Raw genomic sequence first — 18,260 nt, forward strand, 5'->3', positions numbered from 1 at the left:
TTATGTTGATTACACAATGTATAAGAAAAGATTCAAAAAAATGAATAGAAAACAATCCTAGACTTTTGCAATGAAACTAACCCTGCAAAAATAATTGTGATGCGCAATGTTATGTGAACATCAGCTACATAAAAACAATACAGCTCCACAAAGTGCTGAGTAAATGGCTTTATTTTACTTCCTGTCCAAGCACTAATTTGAGGTAGGCAGAGATCCCACTTTTCCAGAAATGCCACCTACTTTGTATTGTAATTTTTGGTCACTGGTTAGTGAAATGGTTTGAGAGTTCTCTGTAAGGTAACACTGGAGCTGCGGGATTTCCGCACCACTTCTAGCAAAGTAATGTCGGCGGAACGGGAGCAGCTCCGAGGAATTTCCCCCCCAGTGTTTTTAATCAGAGACTCAGGAACTAAATAAAATTGCATTTTATTGATGGCATTAAGTTTACCAGCTTCCCCATTGTTACCATTTCTAATACTGGTAAGTGTAAAAAACACAGGGATTAAGACTAAAGTCAGTGCCACTATTATATTTTAAATTGCTTGTGCATTCTATGTAATGGCTATTCAGATGCCCACTATACCATTAGGCATTTGATCATTTACTACAATACCCTCACCCCAAGTGGCTAAATTCAAATGCAGGTCACTGATAATTTAATGGTATATTCAAAAAAACCTCTTCGTTATAGTAATATTCATCTCAAACAGAAACTCATAAGGCTTGCTCAATGAGACTTCTGATGGTGGCATGGCTGTCATTGATGGTGTGCTCTACGTCTGTGCCTGGGTTCCTGACAGGAATCATCAGCCATGTCTGGAAGGAGATACCCCTTGCTGTCATGTAGCCAGCCTCTGATCTGATGGTCTATGAATGAATCATGACCACTGCCAAGAAATCAGACATCACCTACATAATGTGCTGTTTGTGGTCACAAACAAGCTGGACATTCAAGAAATGGTCTGTTGATGAAGATGCCAGGCCTCATGGAGCGCACAGGACGACGTGAATGCATTTTATTATCCCTTGGACCCTGGAGAAGCCTGCAATGCACGTGAAGCCCTGTGCTCCCTCTCGTCCTGCTTCGCTTGGTCCATGAATTGAGAGAATAAATTATGCCATGTCATTGATAGTTACACCAGCTACCTCACTTGGTTTAGCTCCTCACCTAAGATGCTTTCCCAGGGTGTGACCATTGCCATGGTCTAGCAACTGTTTGAAGCCACAATGAGAGATGAGCACTGTCCAAGGACCAAGGCCATTCTTGTGGACGCACTATCTATGGGAAACTCTCCAAAAGCCCTGCTATGTAAGTACAATAGAAGTTAAATATAAAGACACATAATAGATATTTTTAAATAAAATAATGACCTGGGAAAAAAATAAAGAGCTTTCACTAGTAGGAACATAGGAACAAGAGTAGGCCATTCAGCCCCTCGAGCCTGTTCCGTCATTCAATTAGATTATGACTGATCTGTATCTGTATTGAGTAATTGGACGTCTAAGTTTTCCAAAAATGAAAACTGGCACAAAAAGATGAAATTTAGTACATTGATTAGAATCATATTATAGTGCCTTTTTAAAGTAATAAAAATGGGAAAATATGAAACACAAACTGTGATCATACTTTGCTTCAATCAAAAGATAGGTATTAAATGCAAAGCTATTTGACAGCTGGAGGGGTGAAGTTACAGTTGTACAGGAATATTTTCTTATGAAAATATTCCTTTTCTTATGAAAATATTTCTTATGAAAATATTATGTCTCGATACTGATTAACTCTGAAAGAATTTCCTTCTTTGCTTGCAATGCATGGAGAAAACTCAGACTAATCACAATATTTTATCATAATTACCTGTGAAACTGAGAACTCATCATATAAATGTTATTAGGACTTTGAAATGCAATCACATGTTTATCCTTTACAGGGACATATTTTTGATTTAAAATAAATGAAACATATTGACTTAAGATTGAAATATGTATTAAACCTTAGTCGAATTTAAACTTGGTGGTGTAAAGGATTTCAAAAATTGTAAAGTAACCGACTATTATTGGAATTCACTTCCTTGTAATTTGCTGAATTGCAGTTCTTAACTTATGGCAGTGATCCTTCAACTGTGTTAAACTTTCATCAGAAAAAGTGGACTGGCAGTGGGAATGCTAAAAGTACCTTTACCACTGAAAATACTGTGCGGTAAGTAAGCAGTAAAAGTATCAGATGTCAAGAAATGCTACAAAAATCTTAGTGCATTAGTATTCATCATAGCTTGTGGTATTATTCAGGAAAATTAATGACAGGTTATTTATACTCTTGACATATAATGCTGAAATCCTACCAGCATTGCCCATGCAAAAGATGTTTTCTTACATCTAGTTTTTAGCACGTAATTAACAATAATTTGTTGAATAAGTGTTGCCCTTTCCTATTACATTTTTGCTTGTACTAGATGAAATTAATGTGGTACTCCAATTAGACTTGACATTTTGTTAAGTTCAGTTTTACTAAGAAGAACTCTTTTTGAAAAATCTTTCAAGCAATGTAGACATCATAAGCACAATGGCAGAAAGAGAAATTAGAAATGGTTATTTAAATAGTCAATGGGTAATTGGAGCATTCAAGTTATATATATAAACATGAATTGTTCAGTTTTATTTTTCTGTGTCGATTACAATTGCAAATTTGGTTAAAATTAAGTTTGACTAAAATTAAGTTTGAAGATTTCAGTTATATACTTGTGCCTGTCAGCAGTCTTCAAAAGTGAAGACTTTAGTGAATAATAAGGCCCCCCCAATGATTCAGAAGTAATGGCAATGGAGTTGATTTTGACTGGCTTCGCCTGACGTTAACCGGGTGGTAACGGCCTCAAAATGGGGTTGGTAGCCTTACCGCCCATTAACACCGGCGATGCAGCTGGCTCCATTTTGTAAAGGGCCTACCGCCAGGCATCCAAAGCGCTTGCCTGTTTCAAGCTATAGGCTCTTTTTAATATGGAAATCGGGATCATATGAAGTAAGTGCAGGCTCTGACCAGTTCCTCAGACGATGGAACAGAAGAGGTCCGCTAAAGGTGAGTGTCGAATTATTCTGGGCTGCGGCCGTGTCGGGACGCCGCGCTCCGCGATTGCTCCCCCTCGCAACTTACCTTGCTGGTGAGGCCTCAATCCGGTGAGCTACTCTGGGGTGCCCATTTGGCGCCCTGCAGCTCGCCTGCCAGATTTAAATCAGATATAGCAGAACAGTCAAGGGAGAGGTAGCCGAGTTGGGTGAGAGGGGAGGGGGGAGGAATGCTTATTTGCTGCTTATAGAGGCAGGGATCTGGCTGTACGTCTCCCCACCCCATTCTTTTCCATTTTTCACCACTGATTTCAAGTGATAAAACAGATGAAAATCCAGTCCTATTAATCATGCTCCAAAGACAACAGATACTAAGCTAAATATTCTGTCTAAAGTCTTCACTGGGTAAATAATTCTCACTATCCAGCCCCTACTGAAAAAAATCTGGTCAGGGATACATAGAAATACATATGTAAAGAATCTTACAACACCAGGTTATAGTCCAACAATTTTATTTGAAAATCACAAGCTTTCGGAGATTATCTCCTTCGTCAGGTGAGTGTGCGATTCCTTGAACGTTTCGCATTTGGACAAGGAATCCCACACTCACCCGACGAAGGAGATAATCTCCGAAAGCTTGTGATTTTCAAATAAAATTGTTGGACTATAACCTGATGTTGTAAGATTCTTTACATTTGTCAACCCCAGTCCATCACCGGCATCTCCACATCATAGAAATACATAGAAATTGCAAAACTTAAACAGGCCATTTGACCCAACCAGTCCATGTCAGTGTTTACCCTCTACACAAGCAAACAGTTCTAATCCCATGTATCCACCATGTTCCCATATCCTTTGTCCACCTATCCAATCTAATCTGGAATGTTTACCTAGCCTCGATTTTACCTGGTTTCTGGTCGGACACCCGCTTTACACCCCATCCAATTACTTCATTGGACAGTAAAATCAAACGGAATGTAAAACGAGCAGTCAACCCGAACCCACCTTGATCCCGCCGGGTCGGTTAGGTTAAAATTGGGAAAAAGCTTCCGCTTCATCCACTAATCCTAGAATTGAATTCCACATCCTCACAATTCTCGGTGCAAATAATTTCTCCTGCCCTCTGTTCTATCTCCCCTGTTTCATCCTTTCATAATTTTAAATGCTTCTATCATAGTCCTTGGAAAGCCAGTACACATGGGCGGAGCCTTCGTGTAACAAGCTCCGCCCATGTATCCCACACAATTGCAATCGGAGTCCTAACTAAGTCATTAAGACCCTGATTTGCATTGGGAAAGAGGCCTAGCCCTTGTTTTAGGCAGGTGCATCGTCCGCCCAGTAGTAGGCCTCTGCGACAGTTACATTGGGCCGATCAGTGGGGTTAAGGGGCAGGTAAGGATACCCACTCCATTTTTAAACCCTTACCACCCTGTTAATGCTGATTTTCCCAAGTGGAAATCGGACCCACAATAGCTCGAAATGCTGGATGTTTAAGACCACAGCTACTTCTGCTAAACTCTCTTTACCACTGTGTGTGAGGAAAAACTTGGTATTGCTTACCTCTTTGGGAACCAATTCAATCTCCAACTTATTGGGTCAAGTAGGACATACATCCACATATATTTACCTTGGAGCAGTTCTGATCTCTTCAAACAAAGCTCTCAGAATGGTTCACCTTGTGCAATATAATTATTTTCATTTTTCAATTTCCTCTAAAATAAGCCTCTGTTCTTTGTTTCCAGTATTCAAGAGTTCAGCGTGTTTTTTTTTACCCCTGCCTTCAAGCTTGAACTGCTGATTCGGTTTAAGTGCAAACTAAGCAGTCTTAAGGATGGTCACTACACTGAGCGAAGCTGAACGTTCTTAGATGTATCAATGCAAGTCAAAGCTGTTTTTACTGCAAAATGAGTTTCTAAATCAGTCTATATCTCCTGAAAGAGATCAAGAGCAGTTTGCTTGGACAATATAAATCTTTGGAGAGATTGATTATTATTTGTCATACTAAAAAACACTATCATGGCAATTCATCCACTCAGGAAATTGTTTTTTTTTAAAGCCTTATTTCTGTGCATTACATTATCCCTGTAGTTTGATGTTTCAGCATGGGTATGTATTTATATTGTGCCCAAACTTAAAATTAGTTTCAGCAGAAATTATTAGGATCCACAATGCACCATTGGACTAAAGAATTAATTGTACACGGTGGCCAAATATGCTGATTACATTATTAAATTATGTATCCATTGGGTATATAAAATATTTCTGGATTTATAAACAGCAATTGTGCGTTGTTCATCTAGGTAAAATGGGGGTCAAAATTATTATGCATTGCGCTTGTTTCTTGGGCATTCAATGGGCGTAAAGCATACCAGTTTAACAGTGGGACAACCTGCTCCCAATCCGTGCAGGCGTTGGTCCCACTGCTAAATTCATTGGGCCCTTTTATTAGGCATCCTGGGCCTAATGTAAATTAGGGGCCTAACACCTGTTGAAGGATTCCGTGCAGAAATTGGTGGGCGATGAGCGGGGCAGGCGTCAGGTACTTCCTGCAACCGCCCACGGAACATAAGTTAACTATTCTTTTCTGCGAAGTCGGAGAAGCAGGAGTGCTCCACTGACTCCACAGGAGTCCTGATCAGCCCCTCTCCCCGCGTAGCTCACTCCAGTCCCCCCTCCCAGAACTCACCTGAGGGCTGCTGCTGGCGAGGCAGGCAGCCCGACATTGATCTCTTCGCTCAAGCGAGCTGCCTGTGGAGGCACAACCAGTCCCGGCAGCTTGCGCTGAGATGCTGATGAGGCCTGAGGACCAATTTCCATTGATTCTCGGGCCTCTCAGTTCGAGCACGAATTAGTCGCGCAGTATCACCAGGGCCCGAAAATGGGCCCAAGCCAAAACCTGCCCCATTGTTTTGTGCTGAAGCTCTAATACTTTATTCCTTATCTGTCAATTTATCTCAGTTACTAATGCTTCTGTGTTCATAATTGCCAAGACTGTGGTGACTTTTCTCAGTAAGTTTTTATTGTTGAATAGAATACACATGTCAATTTTGTTTTCGCGTATATGATTTTACTTCTTAAAATGACTCTCTGATGTGAAAAAGTATGAAGGGCGCTAAATTGGGCCATGTAGCGCCCGTTGTTTCGGCGCTACACGGCCTCTCGAAGTGTCAAGATGGCGCCTTGGCTGCGCGCACACATTTCTAGTGTGACATCCGCCGGACGACATCCTGGTATAGGAGTTAGCGCATGCGCAAATACCGAATGCCAGAATCATGTAAAGTTAGGAGAGAATGGATACAATCAGTGTGCAACGCTGATTTAAAGTGATAGGCACCATTTTGGGACTTAACACTCAACTCAATGCACAGTCTTAACCCCGACCATCTGACTGTGTCTTAGGGTGCCTGGAGGACCCCCATCAGGCTATTTAAAGGGACCATCTAGGATTTACAGGTTAGTGGCTGGATTATTGCTTCTGGCTGCCGAGACATTTGTAACTCTTTTTGGAGGTCTCCTATACTTGAATACTAGGACTAGGGGACATAGCCGAACATTTCGATCCAGGATTTGCAGGAGTGAAGTTAGCAAATGCTTCTACATGCAAAGGGTGGGAGAAGTTTGGAACACTCTTCTGCAAACGATAGTTGATGCTAGCTCAATTGTAAATTCTAAATCTGAGATTGATAGATTTCTGTGAACCAAGGGTATTAAGGGATATGGGGCTAAGGCGGGTATATGGAGTGAGGTCACAGGTCCACCATGATCTCATTAAATGGTGGAACAGGCTCGAGGGGGTAAATGCCACTGCCACTTGCTGCCTTCTGACACGTGCCACCTTCTCCTGCAAGAAAGCGGGACATGTGTCTTGGTGATGTGCCTGTCGTGGTTGAATAGCTGCCAGTGTGTGTGGCCTGTGAGTTGTGGGTGGGCGGCATGCAACAGTGGTAATGTGTAAGGGTGAGAGGAAGCATCTGATTTGAAGAGTTGAGTACTGATGGAAAGAGTTTGTTGGTAGGTGGATGTTGGCGGGTGTAATGCATGGAGCAGTGGATGCAGCTAGTGGTGCAGTTGGTAGGAGACGCCACTTCACAGTTGACCTCGCTCACCTTAACCATTCATGTCAAAACATTGAACTTCTTCCTGCATTGCATCCATGTTCATGTGCTGTGCGCCTGGCATTGACTTCATCCCCCACTGCCTCCCTCTGCCTTTTGGGTAAATATCTGGAAGGCCTCTTGCACCCCCCCCGCCCCCCCCCCCACTGCGGATATAGGATGTCCCTCCTTCTGTCCACCTCTTGCACCAAGGTCTCCAGTGCATCAGCAGAAAACCTTGGCACTCTCGCAGGCCTGGTACAAACTCAGATCAGCAGATTGATGAGGTCTGGCATGCAGATTGAAGGATGTGGGATTTAGTGGTTCGCAACCTTTATTCAATGTTTTAACATAACTCATCAGTGTGTAAACATAGGGATGGGACCTCTGCATCTATGTTTTATGTGTGCGATGTCTGATCTCTGTTCATACTCTGTGTTGACAGCAGACTGTTATTTTGAGCAAATAACAGGTACCAGCTACCTTTAAGAGATTGGCACGCCCCCTGTTGGTGGGAAGTATGAATAGCATGGAATCCTCATTCAACGCTAATTACCACGCAGATTGCAGGTAGGTCCTCAGGCCTAATGAAAGTCTCGTCCTGCCTGCGCAGGGGCCATTGGGCGCGGGGTAATAGCGTATCATGTTATCCCTGCCCAAAAACAGGACCAATCCAATTTTTCCCCCGAAGTCTTTGTTTTACATTCTGGTTGAACTAAGTGAATCTGATCACAACTGTTGATTTGAATGTTCACCTCACTGTAAAATAAAACAGCTTAATGATTTGTATTAAGCCTTTCCTCATTTTATGATAACTCTGTCTGCCTTCAGAGAGATTGTTGCAGTGTTTGTACAAAAAATATGATATAAAAATAAAATACAATTTTAACCCTGCCTGCCCAGTGGGAACTGGGTGGGTGGGCAGTTAAAATGGCCACAGCAACTTAACCCCTCTCCGATCCCACTGCTTTTCCATATGTTGCAATTTTAACCTGCTCTTTTGAGCAGGCAAGTGTGACACCCAATAGAGTCAGCGGGGCACTTCTTTAAATATGCAGATCGAGCTCCGACTGCAATTTTAACTAAGCCTTCACAGGTAAGATGTTATGGTTTCCCCTCCAGGCCAACATGACCACAAACAGATCCAGGGCCAAAAGAAGCCCAAAAAAGTTTGTTATTTCTAATTACTTTTTGTTTCCTTGTGGGTCAGGAGTGCTTCTCTGGGCCTCACAAGGAACCTTTGAGCCTTTCATGTCCTGGTCGTCCCTCTACCTTCTTCCTACCCCTCCTCTCTTCTGATCCCTCCCTCCCCTGATCACTTCAGCCCCTTCCAAGACCTACCTGAGGGCTGCTTTAAGCAACACAGAGGCCTAAAATTGAAATGTTTTTGCCGGTGATCTGCCCAGGGTTGCCCAGCCGGTGTCTGCGGTTCGCCGACCCGATGTAAATGAGGCCCAAGGTGCAATATCGGGTGGGCCTCAGGCCTACCCATTCTGGTGGAGGGAACGTTCCCTGTAATCAGTTCGCGTCGGTGGGATGGCTCAAACCAATTACTAGGCCCCAGACTGCTCACGCGTACGATTGAGGCTATTGAACCCAAGACAATATCTACGACAAACGCAAATTTATAACAGTGCTTTTCTACAATACAGCATAAATAATGCGCATTTTATTGAAAAAGAACCTCAGAAAAACACCCCCTTACCTCCATGTGAAATATTTAAAAGACTCTTCTGAAATGCGGAATGATGATTATGTCACTAACTTTATTTAATCACCACTTGGTTCACTACTCAACAGGGAAACAGTAGCGACGTCGCCAATTTCTGTGAAAGAGTTGTGAAGCAGAGCATTAAAGTTCAAAGCAGCATTTGTACCTTGATGTTGTCTCATTTTTGAAATGAAGGGTTATACATATCATTTGGAAATGCATCTCACCCTGCCGTCTTTTACGCATTTGCACAGTGGACTGCATGAGAATTTATTGTAACTGTTGCTTGCTTTGCAACCTGTGGTGTTGAAAATTCCAGTATTCATGCAATATAACTAAGAACTAATGTATCTTTCATGCTGACATTAACACATCAGGGCACCTTCACATCAATGATCTTTTATCATTTGCAAGCTTTAATCTTTTTAAAAAGACGTTAAGATGATATGCTACACATCTTGATTGTAGACATATTGGGGTAAATTCCCCAGAGAATCAGCAGTATAGTTTTTTAACGCTAGATCTGTTCCACCCTGCCTTCAAATACAGCTTACTGCTGGAAGCACAAGATAAGCAAATTTGCTTTGATATTATTAAGTAAAATTGCTGATGATCCCAGTAATTTGTTTTTTTAAAAATTAGTTTGCTATTATGTTTTAATACAAAGAGAAAACCTGAGGTAAAAAATACAAGGGGTAAATTTTAACATTGAGGTGGGGGGGGGGGTCAATAAGCAGGTGGGAAATTGGGAAAAAAATTTTGTGCGTGTTCTCAAGCAATCGCGACTCATTGGAAGGCACTTAATTCTACTTCGGGGTTTCACGTCTCCAAGCTGTGCAGTGGGTGTACTGCGCACCCGCATGACGCGATTTAAAGCCGACTATTTAAAGGGCCAATGCAAGAATGGATTTTGAAGGAGAAAGGAGCAAAAAGCAGAATGGAAGGACATAGAGGAAAGGCAGCACCCCTCAGATGTCTCCCTTGAGATGCTACTGGCTGGTGTGAGAAGCAGGAGGGAGTTGTTATACCCAGGCGACAGGAGGAAGAAACTACTTCTGCCACCAAGAAGGCATGGCTGGAGGTGGCAGAACAGGTCAGCAGCAGGAGCATGGTGCCCAGGTCTTGGGTACAGTGCAGGAAGCAATTTAATGACCTAACCAGGTCAGGAAAAGTGAGTACAGTTACTGATTCATCTGCATCCTGTGCACATCACTCCCCTCTCACTCTGCCTTCCCAATCCTACTCTATCACATCACTCCTCACACCCACCTAATTCTCAATATTAACTTACCTTCACTTTCTGTGCACTTCCTCACCTCCCCGTTTTTGAACCCACCACTCCCACTCACCCCAATCCTGATGCAATGTCATGAATCTATCTGATACTCATCCTCTGATGCATCTATTTCATGGGCAGCCTCACCCAAAGCAATGCATTCATTGGGCGACTCCATCACCCTCACTCACTCACACGTCTGTTCTTTCTCCCCTTGTAGGAGAAGAGAGTACAAAATGCATGGGAGAAGAGTAGGACTGGAGGGGGGCCACCACAAATAGTGCCCCTGGTACAGGCGAAGGAGGTGGCGTTGGAATTAAGCCGAATGCAGAAATGCCTGGCCGTCGGAGATGCCGAGACTGGCACCCTGCAAACGTCCGGTAACAGAACTTTATCATCCCTCACATGAATAACAACATGAATTGATGTTATCAGTGATTGTCCTCTTGCACACCTCAGGATGCTCATCGCAACATCACTTCTGCGATAATTCTTAATATTGCTGCATGTTCCCTTCCAGAGCCTTCAATGGGTGGTGAACAGGCTGACGACATGGATGAGGGCAATTGCTTAGAGGAGCTCCATGCCTCTGAGGGTGCACATTGCAGCGAGCCATGCAGCAGCACAGATACTCACAACTTGGTGGATATTATTAGAGAGTTAGTTAGGTTGTCACCTGGTGAGTCACCACACACAAGTGAGCATGAGCAGACACTGGTGGCAGGGGCAGCTGTGGAGAGTTTATGTTGGTGGGCGCACTCCTCTCCAAACTCTGCTCAACTGGACACAGATGCTGAACCCCAGGGGCCATCCTTGAAAAGGAGAATGATTGAGGTTCAGACGTACTGGAAGACTTGCCACGCTCATTCTCCACATTAGCGGATAGGATGGAGCAGTCCACCTCCAGCGTTAGTGGACTGGTGACGCAGGTAAGTGCGGGAATGTCTGCAATGGAGAGAATGGCAGACTCTATGGCGCTTCAAGCATGGCTCATAAATGAGTTCATTCAGGCCCTAACATCGGCTGTGCGGACTCAGGATGAACAACATTCTGCCATCTTAAACAGGCAGACATATACATTAGCAGTGGCCTTACAAGGCATCACACATGTCCTCCAAGCTGTTGTCCAGCAGAGTGGTAGGTGTGATGTGGCCCTGGCCCAGGAGAGGGATGATGGTGAAAGGGGACATGGAAGTGGGGACACCAGTCGAACAGCTCCCACGTCTCACCTGTTGCCTCCCCCTCAACCAGTATCCGCAATGTTGCCTCCTCTCCAGGTGGCCGAGACTGCCCCTGCACAGGTGCAGGTGGAGTAGTCTTTGATGGGACCCTCACGGGCTCCAAAACCCAGAGAGCGTAGGCTGAGAGCATCTCAGCAGTAAGGGCAGGGACCTGAGCAACCTGCCACTACCTCTGCTGAAGCCACAAGGAATGCACCCCATAGAAGCAGTAGGAAAAAGAAGGCTAAGGGTATCCCTTGTGTCCAAGAAGCCAGCCCTTAAGTCTGATTTTTGAGTGGAAGAGGGCCGGGATGTTAGAATCATGCAAAATGAAGGAATCATGGCAGCTGCCGGGGAATCTGGCACACACCTGCAGAAACCTCTTCCGGTGGTTGCAGACCAGCTGCATGTTGCTGGAGTGATATCCTTTTCGGTTGATGAACAGTCCTGGCCCATGTGGAGGTCCTCGGATTGCTACATGTGTGCAATCAATTGCATCCTGTACCCATGGGAAGCCAGCCAGAGAGTGGAAACCCACTGCCCTCTCAGTCTGGCTGATGTTGTCGATGGGGAAGTCAACGTAGTCGGATGCCCTAGCAAACAAGCCATCTGTGACCTGTCATAAACACTTATGAGCAGATGACTGAGAGATAATGGTGATGTCACCGGTGGTACCCTAGAAGGACCCAGAGGTGAAGAAATTGAGGGCAGTGGTGACTTTAAATGCGATGGGCAATGCGTGGCCACTAGGCCCAGCCAGGAGCAGCTCTGCATGAGGGAGCCTGCTGGTCTGAGACCACCTGGCGACTAAATCTGAGCCTTTGTAGGCACCGCTCCTCAGAGAGGTCCAGGAAGCTCAGCCTCTGTCGACCCTCTCACGTGGATAGTGCCTCCTGCGAACTCAGCCCCTCTGTTGATCCCTTCTCTGCCCTTCTGTAGGTCCTTGTGGTGCACCTCTGTCTTGTGGAGCTGCAACTCCCAGAACTGCACGTCATGCCTGCCACAGATGTAGTGTTGAATAAATCCATTGCGCCCCCCATCCTGATGGTGTCAGTTTGAGGGGGTCCAAAGTGTAGGTCAATATGTGTGAACACAAGAACAATGAGTGTGAACAAAGAAATTTCAGTCTAAACACAAAGAACTCCCAGCCAAAGGTTTCTCTGAGAGAACTGATCGCCCTACTGCAAAAACAGACCTTTTATTCACTTGTCCCAATCACTGGTTTAAAGGTCCAAATGGGTGCCGGCTGCAACTCGCCTCCGTTTGCATGGCATTTTTCAGAGGCCGCGAGACCCCATTAAGGGAAAGTTAAAATCATTTGTCTGGCTGAATACACAAAAATTTAATCCCCTAGCGGCTTCAACGGCGTTAATTGGATCTTTAAATATCAGCCCGCCGGCTTTAAGTGCTGGCTGGACTTCTGGGTTTCAGAAAAGTGCGCGCACCCAAATGTGTCTGGGTCAAACCCAGATGTTGGCGGGTTCGAGCCGGGATTTGGTCCCACTCCCAAAACCAACAATTTTCACTGCCCACCCGCCCCCAACCCACCCGTTCTTGGGGGTTAAAATTTACCCTCATTAGAGAGTTTACCGACTTTAACAGTCTTTAATAAAGATTAATTTCCATAAAAAACACAATCTATTTCATTTAACATTCAGAAATTCATAGTTTATACAATTTTCAGGACTTTATATTCCGATATATTGTATCAAAAATGGTGAGTGGTTTCAGAATTCCAAAGGTATTGAGAATGCCTACGTGGCAAGTTTCCAGTAGAATACCTACGTGGCAAGTAGCAGTGCGGTTAAGCAAGAGTTAATTAGTAGCTTAATAGCTAGAAGTAGGACAATGGGCCCCTTTTCGGCCACATGTTTGCGTGCTCAGCTCTTTATGTGTAAGGCCTGTTTTGTCTCAACAGTGGAGGAGACTTGATAAGATTAGGGGTCTGGTGTGGGGGTATCTATGCAGCTGGTTAAGCAATAACAGTAAAAAGCTGTGCAAGGCCAAAGGAACATTCCTAGTTGGGAGATAAGGATGCATCCTTCTCTTGTTGTAACTGCGGCGTGATCATGCACGTGTACTACCTGTGATTGGCCTGCCCTCATGTAACCTAGGCATGGCCTACCCATGTCCCTCTTATGATTGGTGTTGCCCCTTGTTAATCATGCTCATACTCCTGTTTTAACTGTATAAATGTGTGAACCTTTGTATGTAACTTTGCTTGCTCTGTTGGACTCGACAAGACTCTGTCAGGAGTCAATGTCGGTACTATAGACTAAGCCCCGCGGATAATAAAATTCTGTTGAACTTTAAAGGTGTATTCGACTCAATGTTTGCTGAACCAGACTGAGGGTAAAAGAATCCAGAGTTCATCAGTATGGTGCTTGTGGGTGGCACTGTGAACATTAACACTGCATGATTATTTAAAAACAATGGAGCAGCACAGAATGTTATATGACAGTCCCAAACTGAATCTGCAACCATCTTTGGGTATTATTTCCTTGAAAAATTCACAGTAGCAGCCTCACAAGAGCTATAAAGTTACCCATGCAGAAAAGTGAAAAAACCTGTGCTGTTTCAAATCATTAAACGGAAATCAAAAAAAAAACATTAAAAAGATAATGAAAGTAGAAGCTCGTATCTGAAAACACACCTGGGGATTTTATAAATGCCTGAGTATAAAGGAATAAGAATGTGATCCCAAAAAGCGTACTCCAAAAATGGAACTGGGAGCGTCAACAATGAAGAGCAAGACAGTATGATTGTGTGGAAGTGGAAGACTTTTGGAACATAAAGAGACGCAGTAGCATGCCGCCTTTCGCAATGAATCATCGAAAGATTGTGGAACACAGCATTAGATTGATATAGGAACAGCAAAAGTGCGAAAGCAAGTGAAAACTGGCAATTCCCACTCTCCGTGATCAGAAGTCACGCTTTCCCGCCCCACAGAACAGAAGTCAGTGAGCCCCCCTCCGTCCTTGCTGACAACCAAAGTGTAAAGAATGGACAAAGTAGCTGGAGGCTGAAGAAATGATTAAGAAAATTCCAGACGGCTCCCACAATGAAGGACTTCTCTCAAGGAGGAGACCTCAGGCAGATCCACTCACAGGAATCGGAGCTAATGACAACCGTAAGTGAGGAATGATGATACCCACCACCTGAAACAGAGAAGATGAAAACCCCACCCTGGAGCAACCAAACGTTGCACACAATTCACCCCACTCACCAATAAACAGAGATCACTTTCAACCTTACCCTTCCACTGACCAGAGATTACGTCAACCCTCAACCTCCCACCCCCCCAAGGAGCAGAGATACCAAACAGCCCAAAACCCTACCCTCACAAATCCCCCCACTGAATAGAGATCAGGGCAAAACTCTTCCACTAAGCATGGATCACCTCCCCACCTCCCACCGTTCAGAGAATGTGGCCAGCCCCAACCCCTCCCCCCACCCCACTGATCAGAGAATGTGTCCAGCCCCAACCCCTCCCCCCCCCACTGATCAGAGAATGTGGCCAGCCCCAACCCCCTCCCTCCCCCACCGTTCAGAGAATGTGGCCAGCCCCAACCCCTCCCCCCACCCCACTGATAAGAGAATGTGTCCAGCCCCAACCCCTCCCCCCCACTGATCAGAGAATGTGGCCAGCCCTAACCCTTCCCTCCCACTGATAAGAGAATTTGGCCAGCCCCAACCCCACTGATCAGAGAATGTGGCCAGCCCCAATCCCCACCTTTCACTGATCAGAGGATGAAGCCAGCCCTAACCCCCCCTCCCACTGATCAGAGGATGTGGCCAGCCCTAACCCCCCCTCCCACTGATCAGAGGATGTGGCCAGCCCCATCCCCCCCTCCCACTGATCAGAGGATGTGGCCAGCCCCATCCCCCCCTCCCACTGATCAGAGGATGTGGCCAGCCCCAAGCCTCCACTCTCACCAATCAGAGAATGTGGCCAGCCCCATCCCCCCCTCCCACTGATCAGAGGATGTGGCCAGCCCCATCCCCCCCTCCCACTGATCAGAGAATGTGGCCAGCCCCAAGCCTCCACTCTCACCAATCAGAGGATGTGGCCAGCCCCAACCCCCACCTTTCACCGATCAGAGGATGTGGCCATCCGCGACCCCCACCTTTCACCGATCATAGGATGTAGCCAGTCCCAACACCCCCCCCCCACTGATCAGAGAATGTGACCATACTCTCGCCCTCTCATTGAGCAGAGACCGCAGTCAGCCCAGATTCTTCCAACCACACCAACTGAGCAGAGATATCAACCTCCTTCAACCCTACTGAGCACAATCTTCCATCCCACTGAGCAAAAAATTAGAGTAAAACTCCCCAACTGAGCAGACATCTCAACACCTATTCACACAATTATAGCCATTACTTTCTCTTCATGTTGGCACATCCTCCTGCAGGAAGATGTGTTCCCTGGCATTGTACGCTGTCTTCTCCTGCAGCAGGAAAGCATAATCCTAATTGGCTGCTGCATTCTCCAGATCTAGCAGTCAGAAGCAGTCAGGATTTGTGGAATGGATGGTAGTAATGGTTGGTGTCAAAGAGCAAGACCTAGGTTGTGAGACATCAGTTTGCTAGCATGCGTTACAGGATGCGAGACACTTAACATGAGTGCTACCAATTGACTTTCCTTCTGGAAAAGAGGAACATGGTGCCGTGTGATAACCAAAAGGGCAATGTTTGATCATTGTGCTTAGCAAATACCCATGTGGCTCTCTGTGATTCACTTATCTTCAAAAGGACCTCCACAGATAAATCTGAAAATCTAGGGGCCCTTGTAGCTGCTGCCATCCCTGAGATTGCTGCACTCTCATATCTTAACCTCTCCTGCCACCTGCTCTTCAAAAACAAATGTGCCTCTTTAAATGGCTGCAGCATTTTCAACACTGCAGCACTGAATTCTGTTCCTTCCCAGCAGCAGTAAACTTATGAGTATTACCACTCCAAAGCCTCCTTGCATAGCTAACAAGGGCTCTGGGAGGAAAACCTGGCTGCTTAGTGTGAAGTCACATGGGCAGGCAATAACCTACTCTGCTGCTAATCCGCCAATTGGAGGAAAATCTAACCTAATGTGTGCTGGATGGACCATTTTATATATATCGATGGGAGGGAAGAAAGAAATTGCACTGTTTTAAAAAGAGGATATTTCACGGGAACCTGTGTTATACAAATGATGTGACCATACAACTTATAAATGACAAAGTACCAGGTGAGTTGTGATCAGCCTACAAATGCAAATAAATTATAAAATGAGTAAGAAAGTTATTATTTAACCGAGAGATTTGATGAAATCTATAATCTGAGTATGCAACTGAAATGGTTTATGGGTGCCATCTGAATCCCAGGATTAACTGATAGTATGGTTTTCTTTAAAAATATCATGGCTGGGATGGAGGGGGTTCAGAGTCTGACAGTTATTGGATGTTTTCTGAAGCAGAATAATCACTTTATGTGATTCATCAGTAGGGATGATTATATACAGCATGAAGGCTCAGCTTCTGTTTCAGATGCCTGAAAATTCAATGAATTTTGTGAAGCCAGTACTAAATTCCGATCAATGTTCAAACTTCCTTAAACATCAAGGGACACAAGCACATCAACCTATGTCTCTTAGTTTATGATGCTTGTGCACATCCAAGCAAAAGCCAGGGGGATTAGAGCAAACTGTCTCTGATACAATTAGAGTAATATTTGTCATGAAAGAATAATATTTTAAGATATTTTGTTTTTCACGGACATATAGGGCCCGATGTTACCAGGGCTGCGGGTTCCCGGCGGGGGGGCTATCGGGCGCGTGGGTAACGCGGCCAGCGAAATCAGTCAGCTCCCCACGCGATCGTAGCCCAATTGGATCCACTTACCGTGTTCTTCCCGGTTCCCCACTGCTGCTCTGCGCGTCGGGCGGGCTGCGCATGCGCAGTAAGATCTGTCAGCTGGAGGAGCTCTATTTAAAGGAGCAATCCTCCACTGACAGATGCTGCAACAAACAGAAAAAATCACAGCATGGAGCAGCCCAGGGGGAAGGCTGCTTCCCAGTTTAATGATGCCTCACTCCAGGTATCAATACATGGGGTGAGGAGGAGGGGGAGGACAGAGATCTTCCCCCCGGCGGGCGGGAGGAAGCGGCCTGCCTCTGCCACCAGGAAGGCCTGGCTCAAGGTGGCAGAGGAGGTCACCTGCACCACCAACATATTGCCCACCTGCATACAGTGCAGGAAGCGCTCCAATGACCTCAGTAGGTCAGCCAAAGTGAGTACACTTACTCTTTCCCCTACACTCCGTCTGCCACATCACCGCCCCCACCCCACATCTCCTTCTGCACTGCCAACACTACTCTGTCACATCACCCCTCACACCCACTCAAACCTCATCCTCATCTTACCTGCACCTACTCACCTCGCCAGTACTCATCCCGCCACTACCACTCAACCCAATCCTCATACAATCTCATGGCTCTATCTCATACTCACCCTCTCGTGCATCTCTTTCACGGCCAGCCTCACTCAACCTGCCACTACCTGTGCTGCAGCCACAGGGCATACATCACATATGTGCAGTAGGCAGCGTAAGGCAAATGTGTCGTGAGCATGAAGGGGATGCACAAGGGTGTTTGAGGGTTTGTCATGGTTGTTACTTATATTGAATTTCTGACCAACTCACATTACATATTATATTGGCACCACCACTGCCACGTCTTCGCGAATCTTGTCTGGTTTGTGCAATAATGCCCTTTCCTGAGGATCACTATGAAGACCCACAACTGATGCCACCCATTGTGTCACTGCAGAGTGGGTGTAGGTGTATTTGCAGTGCTCTTTTGTGCAGACGGCTGAGAGACGTCGGTGATGTCCCCGGTTGCACCCTGGAAGGATATGGGGGAGAGGTTG

The sequence above is a fragment of the Heptranchias perlo genome, chromosome 14 (genome assembly GCF_035084215.1).
Source record: "Heptranchias perlo isolate sHepPer1 chromosome 14, sHepPer1.hap1, whole genome shotgun sequence".
Lineage (NCBI taxonomy): Eukaryota > Metazoa > Chordata > Chondrichthyes > Hexanchiformes > Hexanchidae > Heptranchias > Heptranchias perlo.